The sequence below is a fragment of the Triticum aestivum genome, chromosome 4D (genome assembly GCF_018294505.1).
Source record: "Triticum aestivum cultivar Chinese Spring chromosome 4D, IWGSC CS RefSeq v2.1, whole genome shotgun sequence".
NCBI classification, from domain to species: domain Eukaryota; kingdom Viridiplantae; phylum Streptophyta; class Magnoliopsida; order Poales; family Poaceae; genus Triticum; species Triticum aestivum.
This window is the reverse complement of record NC_057805.1, coordinates 96,548,105-96,564,327: the sequence shown is the minus strand read 5'-3', so window position 1 is coordinate 96,564,327 and position 16,223 is coordinate 96,548,105.

Here is a 16,223-nt window from a genome sequence, read left to right as displayed (position 1 = left end):
CATGTTAACGGTAGAAAGAAAAATTTCAAGGCCATAAGAGGTAGCGACCGTTGGTTCATCATCAAACATGGATTATTTTGACTATCGGAACCACGAGTCTTCTCGTGAGATTCTCCAATTTGTGAGAGGTATGTGTCAAAACTTTCGTCAAATAGGCCAATTTTATACCACGACTTCTTGGTACCATGTCATGACATCAAACAAGGTTTCATGTATTTCTAATCATTTTTGAATTTTTTGGAATTTAAAAGCCATGGTTCTCAATGTTTATGTCCAAGTCATGACACCAATATGTTTGAAAATTCCTTCTAATTTGACACAGAGGCATAAACTTGCACACAAGGACACAAATACGATCTTCCAACCCATGATGGTATGATGTTGCATTTACATGTAGTTCAAATTTGAATTACGGCCATTAAATGGCTAGAAACTAACTCAATGTATTAAAAAGGTTAAATGAACCCTGGAAAATTCCAAATTTTAACATGGTAGTTGTATTCATGCTTGTTAACGGTACAAATATATTTCGTACAATTTAAACACTATTCGTTACCACTGTACCTCAAGTTTGTCTTTCAAAGCTAATACAAAAAAATCAACTACACCACACACAGTTGATTATAGGAACCGTTTGCGATGAAAAATCCGAGGGTCTATTTATGTCTTCCTTCATAAGCTTCATCGTCTTTAACTAGCTCAAGTGTTGTTTGATGACCCACAAGTATAGGGGATCAATCGTAGTCCTTTCGATAAGTAAGAGTGTCGAACCCAACGAGGAGCAGAAGGAAATGATAAGCGGTTTTCAGCAAGGTTTTCTCTGCAAGTACTCAAGGTAGCGGTAACAGCTAGTTTTGTAGCAAGGTAATTCGTAACAAGTAACAATAGTAACCAAGGTGCAGCAAGGTGACTCAATCCTTTTTATAGCAAAGGACAAGCCGGAATGTTCTCTTATAACAAGCCAAGCATTCTCGAGGATACATGGGAATTGTCGTTGATAACCCACAAGTATAGGGGATCACAACAGTTTTTGAGGGTAGAGTATTCAACCCAAATTTATTGATTCGACACAAGGGGAGCCAAAGAATATTCTCAAGTATTAGCTGTTGAGTTGTCAATTCAACCACACCTGGATAACTTAATATCTGCAGCAAAGTATTTAGTAGCAAAGTAATATGGAAATAACGGTAACGGTAGCAAAAGTAATATTTTTGGGTTTTGTAGTGATTGTAACAGTAGCAACGGAAAAGTAAATAAGCGGAGAACAATATAGGAAAAGCTCGTAGGCATTGGATCGGTGATGGAGAATTATGCCGGATGCGGTTCATCATGTAACAGTCATAACATAGGGTGGCACAGAACTAGCTCCAATTCATCAATGTAATGTAGGCATGTATTCTGAATATAGTCATACATGCTTATGGAAAAGAACTTGCATGACATCTTTTGTCCTACCCTCCCGTGGCAGCGGGGTCCTAATGGAAACTAAGGGATATTAAGGCCTCCTTTTAATAGAGTACCAGAACAAAGCATTAGCACATAGTGAATACATGAACTCCTCAAACTATGGTCATCACCGGGAGTGGTCCCGATTATTGTCACTTCGGGGTTGCCGGATCATAACACATAGTAGGTGACTATAGACTTGCAAGATAGGATCAAGAACTCACATATATTCATGAAAACATAATAGGTTCAGATCTGAAATCATGGCACTCGGGCCCTAGTGACAAGCATTAAGCATAGCAAAGTCATAGCAACATCAATCTCAGAACATAGTGGATACTAGGGATCAAACCCTAACAAAACTAACTCGATTACATGATAGATCTCATCCAACCCATCACCGTCCAGCAAGCCTACGATGGAATTACTCACGCACGGCGGTGAGCATCATGAAATTGGTGATGGAGGATGGTTGATGATGACGACGGCGACGATTCCCCTCTCCGGAGCCCCGAACGGACTCCAGATCAGCCCTCCCGAGAGGTTTTAGGGCTTGGCGGCGGCTCCGTATCGTAAAACGCGATGAATCCTTCTCCTTGATTTTTTTCTCCCCGAAAGTGAATATATGGAGTTGGAGTTGAGGTCGGTGGAGCGTCAGGGGGCCCACGAGGTAGGGGGCGCGCCCTAGGGGGGCAGGCGCGCCCTCCACCCTCGTGGACAGGGTGTGGGCCCCCTGACGTGGATTTTTCTTCCAGGTATTTTTCTTATTTTCCAAATAGATGTTCCGTGGAGTTTCAGGTCATTCCGAGAACTTTTGTTTCTGCACATAAATAACACCATGGAAAGTCTGCTGAAAACAGCGTCAGTCCGGGTTAGTTCCATTCAAATCATGCAAGTTAGAGTCCAAAACAAGGGCAAAAGTGTTTGGAAAAGTAGATACGACGGAGACGTATCAACTCCCCCAAGCTTAAACCTTTGCTTGTCCTCAAGCAATTCAGTTGATAAACTGAAAGTGATAAAGAAAAACTTTTACAAACTCTGTTTGCTCTTGTTGTTGTAAATATGTAAAGCCAGCATTCAAGTTTTCAGCAAAGATTATGACTAACCACATTCACAATAACTCTTAGGTCTCATGTTTACTCATATCAATGGCATAATCAACTAGCGAGCGATAATAATAAATCTCGGATGACAACACTTTCTCAAAACAATCATGATATGATATAACAAGATGGTATCTCGCTAGCCCTTTCTGAGACCGCAAAACATAAATGCAGAGCACCTTTAAAGATCAAGGACTGACTAGACATTGTAATTCATGGTAAAAGAGATCCAGTCATAGTCATACCCAATATAAATTAATAGTAATGGATGCAAATGACAGCAGCGCTCTCCAGCTAGTGCTTTTTAATAAGAGGGTGATGACTCAACATAAAAGTAAATAGATAGGCCCTTCGCAGAGGGAAGCAGGGATTTGTAGAGGTGCCAGAGCTCGGTTTTGAAATAGAGATAAATAATATTTTGAGCGGCATACTTTCATTGTCAACATAACAACCAAGAGATGGCGATATCTTCCATGCTACACACATTATAGGCGGTTCCCAAACAGAATGGTAAAGTTTATACTCCCCCTCCACCAACAAGCATCAATCCATGGCTTGCTCGAAACAACGAGTGCCTCCAACTAGCAACAGTCCCAGGGGGAGTTTTGTTTGCAATTATTTTGATTTAGTTTGCATAAAGCATGGGACTGGGCATCCCGGTGACCAGCCATTTTCTCGTGAGTGAGGAGCGGAGTCCACTCCTCTTGAGAATAACCCGCCTAGCATGGAAGATACGGACAACCCTAGTTGATACATGAGCTATTCGAGCATACAAAACAGAATTTCATTTGAAGGTTTAGAGTTTGGCACATACAAATTTACTTGGAACGGCAGGTAGATACCGCATATAGGAAGGTATAGTGGACTCATATGGAATAACTTTGGGGTTTAAGGGATTGGATGCACAAGCAGTATTCCCGCTTAGTACAAGTGAAGGCTAGCAAAAGACTGGGAAGCGACCAACTAGAGAGCGACAACAGTCATGAACATGCATTAAAATTAATAGACATTGAGTACGAGCATGAGTAGGATATAATCCACCATGAACATAAATATCGTGAAGGCTATGTTGATTTGTTTCAACTACATGTGTGAACATGTGCCAAGTCGAGTCACTTAAATCATTCAAAGGAGGATACCACCCCACTATACCACATCACAACCATTTTAATAGCATGTTGGCACGCAAGGTAAACCATTATAACTCATAGCTAATCAAGCATGGCATAAGCAACTATGATCTCTAATTGTCATTGCAAACATGTTTATTCATAATAGGCTGAATCAGGAACGATGAACTAATCATATTTACAAAAACAAGAGAGGTCGAGTTCATACCAGCTTCTCTCATCTCAGTCAGTCCATCATATATCATCATAATTGCCTTTCACTTGCACGACCGAACGAGATGAAAATAATAAGAGTGCACGTGCATTGGACTAAGCTGGAATCTGCGAGCATTCAATAAACAGGAGAAGACAAGGCAATATGGGCTCTTGGTTAAATCAACAATAATGCATATAAGAGCCACTTCAACAATTTAATTATGGTCTTCTCCTATCGACCCCCAAAGAAAAGAAAAGAAATAAAACTATTTACACGGGAAAGCTCGCAACAAGTAAAAGAAGAACGGGAAATCTTTTGGGGGTTTCTTTTTAATTATTACTACTACAGCAAGAAAAGTAAACTAACTAAAAGCTACACTAATTTTTTTGTTTTTTCTTAAGGTTTAACAAACACACAAGAAGAAAGCAAGAAAAAGAAAATAAACTAGCATGAATATTACAGTGAAAGAGTATGAGCACCGACATTTAGCAATGAGTGTGTGAACATAAATGTAATGTCGGTGAGAAATACGTACTCCCCCAAGCTTAGGCTTTTGGCCTAAGTTGGTTTATTGCCATGGATGGCCTGACGGATATCCATAGTTGTAGCCGGGGTCGTACTGAGATGCAGCGGCTATTGCCTCCTGGGCTGCAGCGTGGCGGTGAGCTGCCTCCGCACTCCTCTCGTACTCATCTGCCTCCTCTTTGGTAATAACATATCTTCCTTTTGCCTGATAATCAAAGAAGGCAGGAGCAGGGAGAGTAATACGGACAGCACGACGTCTGTCAAAGATTAAGCGATACTAGAGAGGTGATTCATTCCTCTCGACAAACTGGTGGTGGACCATAGCATTATAGTCTAAATAAGTAGGAGGCAACTCAATATCATCCTCACGAATGTCCACACCAAGAAAATCAGCTAAGCGGGTTGCATAAATTCCTCCAAAGAAATCTCCATTAAATCTATTATGATGCAACCTACGTGCAACAATGGCTCCCAAATTATAAGATTTTGTCTCCTAACACAGCACTCCTAAGAATACTGAGATCAGGGACACACATGTGACATGCTTCATCTTTACCATTTATGCACCTACCTATGAAGAGAGCAAAATAATGTATAGCAGGAAAATGAATGCTCCCTATGGTAGCTTGTGCTATGTCTCTAGATTCCCCCACAGTTATACTAGCAAGAAAATTTCTAAATTCAGATTTGCGGGGATCACTAGCACTACCCCATTGTGGAAGTTTGCAAGCAGTGGTAAAATCCTCTAAGTCCATAGTGTAAGATTTTTCATAAAGATCAAACAGGACAGTTAGAGAATTACGTGAAGATGAAAATTCAAACCTCCTCACAAATGAACTAGTGAGATAGTGGTATTGGCGGCACTTCTCTGCCTCGAAGCTCACAAGATCAGCGTTACGCAAATATGCGTTAAATTCTTCCTTGATTCCCGCTCGATCCATAAAGTTCTCTGAAGGCCATTCACAAGGCCGCACTGGAGCGTCCCTTGGTGGCTCATCGTCAGCATCACGCATTGCAAGCCTGGGTCCTTGCTTCCTTGAAGAACCACCTTGGAACATTTTCCTAAGCATATTTCTTCCTCTGAAAAATTTCTGAAATTTTTAGTAACTTCAAATAAAAGTGAACCAAGCTCAACAAAATTGATAGCAACTACTCCTACAAGTGCCTAGAGCCTATATCAAGCATTAGAACTACTTGGAACCATATAAATTTGACATGCAAGCTCAAGAACATGGTCACCTAGGCAGCACAAATTTACAATGAATAAAGCACTAGAACAAAAACTAATTGGACCAATGGAGGAGTCACATACCAAGGAACAATCCCCCCAAGCAGTTTTGTGAGAGGTGCTTTGAGCAAGGAGATCGAAAATCGTAGCAAAATGAGCTAGAACTCGTGCTTGACCTGGATGGTGATTTTTTTGGGAGGAAGGAGTGTGTGGGTGCAAGAATAAGTGGAGGGGAGCCACCATGGGCCCACGAGGCAGGGGAGCGCGCCCAGGGGGGTAGGGGGCGCCCTCCACCCTCGTGGCCAGGTGCTTGCCCCTCCTACTGTGTTCTCAGTGCCAGATATTCTCAAAAATTCTAGCAAAAATCATATTCCATTTTCAGGGCATTTGGAGAACTTTTATTTTCGGGGTATTTTTATATTGCACGGATAAATCAGAAAACAGACAGATAATACTATTTTTACTTTATTTCAACTAAATAACAGAAAGTAAAAGGAGGGTACAGAAGGTTGTGCCTTCTAGTTTCATCCATCTCATGCTCATCAAAAGGAATCCACTATCAAGGTTGATCAAGTATTGTTAACAAACTCATTTCGAATAACATGGAACCGGAGAAATTTCGAATAACACTATGTTACCTCAACGGGGATATGCACATCCCCAATAATAAGAATATCATATTTCTTCTTGATAGTAGGAAGAGGAAATTCAAAACCTCCAAAAATAATCCATGGAATTTTTCCAATAGAATTGATACTGTGGACTTGAGGTTGTTTCCTCGGAAAGTGTACCGTATGCTCATTACCATTAACATGAAAAGTGACATTGCCTTTGTTGCAATCAATAACAGCCCCTGCAGTATTCAAAAAGGGTCTTCCAAGAATAATAGACATACTATCGTCCTCGGGAATATCAAGAATAACAAAGTCCGTTAAAATAGTAACGTTTGCAACCACAACAGGCACATCCTCACAAATACCGACAGGTATAGCAGTTGATTTATCAGCCATTTGCAAAGATATTTCAGTAGGTGTCAACTTATTCAAGTCAAGTCTACGATATAAAGAGAGAGGCATAACACTAACACCAGCTCCAAGATCACATAAAGCAGTTTAAACATAGTTTCTTTTAATGGAGCATGGTATAGTAGGTACTCCTGGATCTCCAAGTTTCTTTGGTATTCCACCTTTAAAAGTATAATTAGCAAGCATGGTGGAAATTTCAGCTTCCGGTATCTTTCTTTTATTAGTAACAATATCTTTCATGTACTTAGCGTAAGGGTTCATTTTGAGCATATCAGTCAATCGCATACGCAAAAAGATAGGTCTAATCATTTCAGCAAAGCGCTCAAAATCCTCATCATCCTTTTTCCTGGATGGTTTGGGAGGAAAAGGCATGGGTTTCTGAACCCATGGCTCCCTTTCCTTACCATACTTCCTAGCAATAAAGTCTCTCTTATCATAACATTGATTCTTTGATTGTGGGTTATCAAGATCAACATCAGGTTCAATTTCTACATCATTATCATTACTAGGTTGAGCATCATCATGAACATCTTCATTAATATTATCACTAGATTCATGTTCATTACCAGGTTGTATTTCAGCATCAGAAATAGAAATATCATTGGGATTCTCAGGTGGTTCAGTAATAGGTTCACTAGAAGCATGCAAAGTCCTATCATTTTTCTTTTTCTTCTTTTTAGAAGGACTAGGTGCATCAATATTATTTCTCTGAGAATCTTGCTCAATTCTCCTAGGGTGGCCTTCAGGATACAAAGGTTCCTGAGTCATTTTACCAGTTCTAGTAACCACTCTAATAGAATAATCATTGTTCTTACTATTTAATTCACTGAGCAAATCATTCTGAGCTTTAAGTACTTGTTCTACTTGAGTGGTGACCATAGAAGCATGTTTACTAATGAGCTTAAGTTCACCCTTAACATTAGCCATATAATCACCCAAGTGCTCAATCATATAAGCATTTTGTTTTAATTGTCTCGCAAAATAAGCATTTAAATCTTCTTGCTTAACCATAAAGTTATCAAACTCATCCAAGCATTGGCTAGCAATTTTAGTAGGAGGGATTTCAGCTTTATCATATCTATAGAGAAAATTCACCTTTACTACCTGTGTCGGGTTATCAAGACCATGAGTTTCTTCAATAGGTGAAGGATTAAGATCACAAGTTTCTTCAACAGGCGGTAAATTAAGACCATGTATTTCTTCAATAGGAGGTAAATTCTTAACATCTTCAGCTTTAATACCTTTTTCTTTCATAGATTTCTTTCCCTCTTGCATATCTTCAGGACTGAGAAATAGAACACCTCTCTTCTTCGGAGTTGGTTTAGGAATAGGCTCAGGAGCTGGCTCAGGAAGTGTCCAATTATTTTCATTTGTCAACATATTATTCAATAGAATTTCAGCTTCGTCCGGTGTTCATTCCCTGAAAATAGAACCAGCACAACTATCCAGGTAATCTCTGGAAGCATCGGTTAGTCCATTATAAAAGATATCAAGTATTTCATTTTTCTTAAGAGGATGATCAGGCAAAGCATTAAGTAATCGGAGAAGCCTCCCCCAAGCTTGTGGGAGACTCTCTTCTTCAATTTGCACAAAATTATATATTTCCCTTAAAGCAGCTTGTTTCTTATGAGAAGGGAAATATTTAGCAGAGAAGTAATAAATCATATCCTGGGGACTACGCACACAACCAGGATCAAGAGAATTAAACCATATCTTAGCATCACCCTTTAATGAGAACGGAAATATTTTAAGGATATAAAGGTAGCGGGCTCTCTCATCATTAGTGAACAGGGTGGCTATATCATTTAATTTAGTAAGATGTGCCACAACAGTTTCAGATTCATAGCCATGAAAAGGATCAGATTCAGCCAAAGTAATTATATCAGGATCAACAGAGAATTCATAATCCTTATCAGTAACACAGATAGGTGAAGTAGCAAAAGCAGGGTCAGGTTTCATTCTAGCATTAAGAGATTGCTGCTTCCATTTAGCTAATAATTTCTTAACATCATATCTATCTTTGCAAGCAAAGATTTCTTTAGCAATTGCTTCATCCATAACATAGCCCTCAGGCACAACATGCAATTCATATTTATTAGGGGAAGATTCTTCATCATCACTTTCATCAATATTATCAGTTTTAATAATTTCTTTCTCTCTAACCCTAGCAAGTTGTTCATCAAGAAATTCACCAAGTGGCACAGTAGTATCAAGCATAGAAGTAGTTTCATCATAAGTATCATGCATAGCAGAAGTGCCATCATCAATAACATGCGACATATCAGAACGAATAGCAGAAGCAGGTTTAGGTGTCGCAAGCTTACTCAAAACAGAAGGTGAATCAAGTGCAGAGCTAGATGGCAGTTCCTTACCTCCGCTCGTAGTTCAGGGATAAATTGTTGTCTTAGCGTCTTTCAAGTTCTTCATAGTGACCAGTAGATATAAATCCCAAGTGACTCAAAGAATAGAGCTATGCTCCCCGGCAACGGCGCCAGAAAATAGTCTTGATAACCCACAAGTATAGGGGATCGCAACAGTTTTCCAGGGTAGAGTATTCAACCCAAATTTATTGAATCGACACAAGGGGAGCCAAAGAATATTCTCAAGTATTAGCAGTTGAGTTGTCAATTCAACCACACCTGGATAACTTAATATCTGCAGCAAAGTATTTAGTAGCAAAGTAATATGGAAATAACGGTAACGGTAGCAAAAGTAATATTTTTGGGTTTTGTAGTGATTGTAACAGTAGCAACGGAAAAGTAAATAAGCGGAGAACAATATAGGAAAAGCTCGTAGGCATTGGATCGGTGATGGAGAATTATGCCGGATGCGGTTCATCATGTAACGGTCATAACATAGGGTGACACAGAACTAGCTCCAATTCATCAATGTAATGTAGGCATGTATTCCGAATATAGTCATACGTGCTTCTGGAAAAGAACTTGCATGACATCTTTTGTCCTACCCTCCCGTGGCAGCGGGGTCCTAATGGAAACTAAGGGATATTAAGGCCTCCTTTTAATAGAGTACCGAAACAAAGCATTAGCACATAGTGAATACATGAACTCCTCAAACTATGGTCATCACCGGGAGTGGTCCCGATTATTGTCACTTCGGGGTTGCCGGATCATAACACATAGTAGGTGACTATAGACTTGCAAGATAGGATCAAGAACTCACATATATTCATGAAAACATAATAGGTTCAGATCTGAAATCATGGCACTCGGGCCCTAGTGACAAGCATTAAGCATAGCAACATCAATCTCAGAACATAGTGGGTACTAGGGATCAAACCCTAACAAAACTAACTTGATTACATGATAGATCTCATCCAACCCATCACCGTCCAGCAAGCCTACGATGGAATTACTCACGCACGGCGGTGAGCATCATGAAACTGGTAATGGAGGATGGTTGATGATGACGACGGCGACGGATTCCCCTCTCCGGAGCCCCGAACGGACTCCAGATCAGCCCTCCCGAGATGTTTTAGGGCTTGGTGGCGGCTCTGTATCGTAAAACGCGATGAATCCTTCTCCTTGATTTTTTTTCTCCCCAAAAGTGAATATATGGAGTTGGAGTTGAGGTCGGTGGAGCGTCAGGGGGCCCACGAGGTAGGGGGGCGCGCCCTAGGGGAGCAGGCGCGCCCTCCACCCTCGTGGACAGGGTGTGGGCCCGCTGACGTGGATTTTTCTTCCAGTATTTTTATTATTTTCCAAATAGATGTTCCGTGGAGTTTCAGGTCATTCCGAGAACTTTTGTTTCTGCACATAAATAACACCATGGAAAGTCTGCTGAAAACAGCGTCAGTCCGGGTTAGTTCCATTCAAATCATGCAAGTAAGAGTCCAAAACAAGGGCAAAAGTGTTTGGAAAAGTAGATACGACGGAGACGTATCAGTCGTCTAGTTGCTTTCATCATGTTTAGTTAGTTCGTGTTTCCTACTTCAATAATTTGGTTTGTGGGTGGATGATACGTCTCCAACGTATCTATAATTTATGAAGTATACATGCCATGTTTACAATAGTTTTATATGTATTTGGTGCACTTTTTATATAACTTTTATATGATTTTCATGGACTAACATATAGACCTAGTGCCCAGTGCCAGTTATTGTTTATGCTTGTTTTCGGTTTTCTAGAAAATCCATACCAAATGAAGTCCAAATGCAGCGAAACTTTTTGACGATTTTTTTGGAACAAAAGAGACCCCTGCAGATTCATGGGAGAACCAGAAGAGCCACGAGGCTCCCACAAGCCACCAGTGCGCGCCCAGGGGGTGGCCGTGGCTTGGTGGCTTGTGGGCCCATCTTAGCTTCTTTTCGTGTGATTCGAATTCCAAAAATTCTTATAAATAGGGAAACCCACGGAAATAACCCTAGAATTCCGACTCCACCGCCGCAAGCCTCTGAAACAAGGAGAAACCATCTGGAGCCCTATTCCGGCACCCTGCCAGAGGGGGAAATTGTCACTGGAGGACATCTTCATCATCCTGGCGGCCACCATGACGTGGAGGGAGTAATTCACCCTCAAGGCTGAGGGTATGTACCATTAGCTATGTGTTTGATCTCCCTCTCTTTCTCTCTCTCGTGTTCTTCATTTGGCATGATCTTGATGTACCGTGAGGTTTGTTAATGTACTTGGATCATATGGTGTTTCTCCCTCTCTATCTTGTTGTGATGAATTGAGTTTTTACCTTTGAGGTTTCACTATTATCGGAATGAATACTTTTTGGATTTGAGAAAAGTTGATGTATGTCTTGCATGTGGATACCTATGGTGACAATGGAGTGTTCTATTAATTTTGATATGTGTTTTGGCAATCAACTTGGGGATTCCCGTGATGACATTGGGGTAATCTAGGCATCAAGGTTGATGCATGTTTTTCATCCTTCTTTCTCCGGTAGAAACCTTGGGGTACTCTTTGAAGTTCTTTGTGTTGAATTGAATATTATAATATGAAGTTGTTTGATGCATATCGAATAATCAATGCACGGATACTTGTGGTGACATTGGAGTATCTAGGTGACATTAGAGTTGGTTGAGTTGAATCATATGGTGTTATTTTAGTATGAACTCTAGGGCTGTTTGTGACACTTATAGGAATGGCTCAATAGATTGACCAGAAAAGATAACTTTGAGGTGGTTTCGTACCCTGTAACAATTTCATCTTATGTTCTCCGCTAGATAAGAACTTTGGAGTGATTCTTTGTCGCACGTTGAGGGATTGCTATATGATTCAATTATGTTAGCACTGTTGAGTGAAAGCACTAGTGAAAGTATGAACCCTATGCCTTGTCTTCAAGCATTGCCATACCGTTGTGATCCATTTTATCACTTGCTACCTTGCTATTTTTTATTGTCATATTACAAAAACCTATATTTACTATCCATACTACACTTGTATCACCATCTCCTCGCTGAACTAGTGCACCTATACAATTTACCATTGTATTGGGTGTGTTGGGGACACAAGAGATTTCTTGTAATTGATTGCAGGATTGTTTGAGAGAGACCATCTTCATCCTACGCCTCCCACGGAATGATAAATCTTAGGGCATCCACTTGAGGAAAAGTTGCTACTATCCTACAAAATTCTCCGCTTGGAGGCCCAACACGAGTTGATACGTTTCCAAGGTATCTATAATTTGTTATTGTTCCATGCTATTATAGTATCAATCTTGGATGTTTTATTTGCAATTATATATCATTTTTTGGGACTAACCTATTAACCTAGTGCCCAGTGCCAGTTGCAGTTTTTTTGCCTATTTTTGGCCGTTCAGGAAATCAATATGAAACAGAGTCCAAATGGAGAAAAAACTTTGATATATTTTCTGGACCAGAAGAGACCCTAGAAGGTTCGGGAGAAGACCTGAGGAGCCATGAGGGAGCGACAAGCTCGGGAGGCATGCCCCGGGGGGCTGGCTTGTGGGCCCCTCGTGGCACCTCTTGACTTAATTCCACCTCTATAAATTCTCAAATATTCCCCTGACATCAGAGAGCCACCCGAAATACTTTTTTGGCCGCCGCAAGTTTCTGTTCCCATGAGATCCCATCTGGAGGCCTTCTCCGGAACTTTACCGGAGGGGGGATCGATAATGGTGGGGCTCTACATCAACTTTGCTGCCCTTTTGATGATGTGTGAGTAGTTTACCACAGACCAACGGGTCCATAGCTAGTAGCTAGATGACTTCTTCTCTCTGTGTGATCTTCAATACAATGTTCTCCTCGATGTTCTTGGAGTTCTATTTGATGTAATGACTTTTTAGGGTGTGTTAGTTGGGACCCGATGAATTGTGAGTTTATGATCAGATTTATCCATGAATATTATTTGATTTTTCTCTGAACTCTTTTATGCATGATTGTTATAGCTTTGTATTTCTCTCTGATCTATTGATTTGGTTTGGCCAACTAGATTGATTTTTCTTGCAATGGGAGAGGAGCTTTGTGATGGGTTCGATCTTGCGGTGCTAAACCCTAGTGACACAAGGGGAATGACACGTGTTTGTATCGTTTCCATCAAGGATAAAAAGATGGGGTTTATTCATGTGTGAGTTTACTTTGTCTACATCATGTCATCTTGCTTAAGGCATTACTCTGTTATCTATGAACTTAATACTCTAGATGCATGCTGGATAGCGGTCGATGTGAGGAGTAATAGTAGTAGATGCAGAATCGTTTCGGTCTACTTGTTGGAAATATACCCTAGAGGCAATAATAAAATTGTTATTATTATATTTCTTTGTTCATGATAATTGTCTATTGTTCATGCTATAATTGTATTATCCGGAAATCGTAATACATGTGTGAATACATAGACCACAACGTGTCCCTAGTAAGCCTCTAGTTGACTAGCTCGTTGATCAACAGATAGTCATGGTTTCCTGACTATGGACATTGGATGTCATTGATAACGGGATCACATCATTAGGAGAATGATGTGATGGACAAGACCCCATCCTAAGCATAGCACAAAAGATCGTGTAGTTCGTTTGCTAGAGCTTTTCCAATGTCAAGTATCATTTCCTTAGACCATGAGATCGTGCAACTCCCGGATACCGTAGGAGTGCTTTGGGTGTACCAAACGTCACAACGTAACTGGGTGACTATAAAGGTGCACTACGGGTATCTCCGAAAGTGTCTGTTGAGTTGGCACGGATCGAGACTGGGATTTGTCACTCCGTATGACGGAGAGGTATCTCTGGGCCCACTCGGTAATGCATCATCATAATGAGCTCAATGTGACTAAGGAGTTAGCCACGGGATCATGCATTACGGTACGAGTAAAGTGACTTGCCGGTAACGAGATTGAACAAGGTATTGGGATACCGACGATCGAATCTCGGGCAAGTAACGTACCGATTGACAAAGGGAATTGTATACGGGATTGATTGAATCCTCGACATCGTGGTTCATCCGATGAGAACATCGTGGAACATGTGGGAGCCAACATGGGTATCCAGATTCCGCTGTTGGTTATTGACCGGAGAGGCGTCTCGGTCATGTCTGCATGTCTCCCGAACCCGTAGGGCCTACACACTTAAGGTTCGATGACGCTAGGGTTGTAGAGATATTAGTATGCGGAAACCCGAAAGTTGTTCGGAGTCCCGGATGAGATCCCGGACGTCATGAGGAGTTCCGGAATGGTCCGGAGGTGAAGAATTATATATAGGAAGTCCAGTTTCGGCCACCGGGAAAGTTTCGGGGGTTATCGGTATTGTACCGGGACCACCGGAAGGGTCCCGGGGGTCCACCGGGTGGGGCCACCTATCCCGGAGGGCCCCATGGGCTGAAGTGGGAGGGGAACCAGCCCCTAGTGGGCTGGTGCGCCCCCCATGGGCCTCCCCCTGCGCCTAGGGTTGGAAACCCTGGGGGTGGGGAGCGCCCCACCTCACTTGGGGGGGAAGTCCCCCCCCCTTGGCCGCTGCCCCCCCCCCCATAGATGGGATCCCAGGGCCGGCGCCCCCCCCAGGGGGCCTATATAAAGGGGGGAGGGCTGATGTACCCTAGCCCCTGGCGCCTCCCTCTCCCTCCCGTGACACCTCTCCCTCCCGCTTGCGCCTGGCGAAGCCCTGCCGGGATCCCCGCTACTTCCACCACCACGCCGTCGTGCTGCTGGATCTCCATCAACCTCTCCTTCCCCCTAGCTGGATCAAGAAGGAGGAGACGTCGCTGCTCCGTACGTGTGTTGAACGCGGAGGTGCCGTCCGTTCGGCGCTCGGTCATCGGTGATTTGGATCACGACGAGTACGACTCCATCAACCCCGTTCACTAGAACGCTTCCGCTCGCGATCTACAAGGGTATGTAGATGCACTCCTTCCCTCTCGTTGCTAGTAGACTCCATAGATGGATCTTGGTGATGCGTAGAAAATTTTAAAATTCTGCTACGATCCCCAACAGTGGCATCATGAGCCAGGCCTATGCGTAGTTACTATGCACGAGTAGAACACAAAGCAGTTGTGGGCATAGATGTTGTCAATTTTTCTTGCCACTACTAGTCTTATCTTGTTTCGGCGGTATTGTGGGATGAACCGGCCTGGACCGACCTTACACGTACGCTTACGTGAGACAGGTTCCACCGACTGACATGCACTAGTTGCATAAGGTGGCTAGCGGGTGTCTGTCTCTCCCACTTTAGTCGGAACGGATTCGATGAAAAGGGTCTATGAAGGGTAAATAGAAATTGGCATATCACGTTGTGGTTTTACGTAGGTAAGAAACATTCTTGCTAGAAACCTATAGAAGCCACGTAAAAACTTGCAACAACAATTAGAGGACGTCTAACTTGTTTTTGCAGCATGTGCCTTGTGATGTGATATGGCCAGAAGATGTAATGAATGATATATGTGATGTATGAGATTGATCATATTCTTGTAATAGGAATCACGACTTGCATGTCGATGAGTATGGCAACCGGCAGGAGCCATAGGAGTTGTCTTTATTTTTTGTATGACCTGCGTGTCATTGAATAACGCCATGTAAATTACTTTACTTTATTGCTAAACGCGTTAGCCATAGAAGTAGAAGTAATCGTTGGCGTCACAACTTCATGAAGACACGATGATGGAGATCATGATGATGGAGATCATGGTGTCATGCCGGTGACGAAGATGATCATGGCGCCCCGAAGATGGAGATCAAAGGAGCAAAATGATATTGGCCATATCATGTCACTATTTGATTACATGTGATGTTTATCATGTTTTGCATCTTATTTGCTTATAACGACGGTAGTAAGTAAGATGATCCCTTATAATAATTTCAAGAAAGTGTTCCCCCTAACTGTGCACCGTTGCGAAGGTTCGTTGTTTCGAAGCACCACGTGATGATCGGGTGTGATAGATTCTAACGTTCGCATACAACGGGTGTTGACGAGCCTAGCATGTACAGACATGGCCTCGGAACACACGCAATACACTTAGGTTGACTTGACGAGCCTAGCATGTACAGACATGGCCTCGGAACGACCGAAAGGTCGAGCATGAGTCGTATAGAAGATACGATCAACATGGAGATGTTCACCGATCTTGACTAGTCCGTCTCACGTGATGATCGGACACGGCCTAGT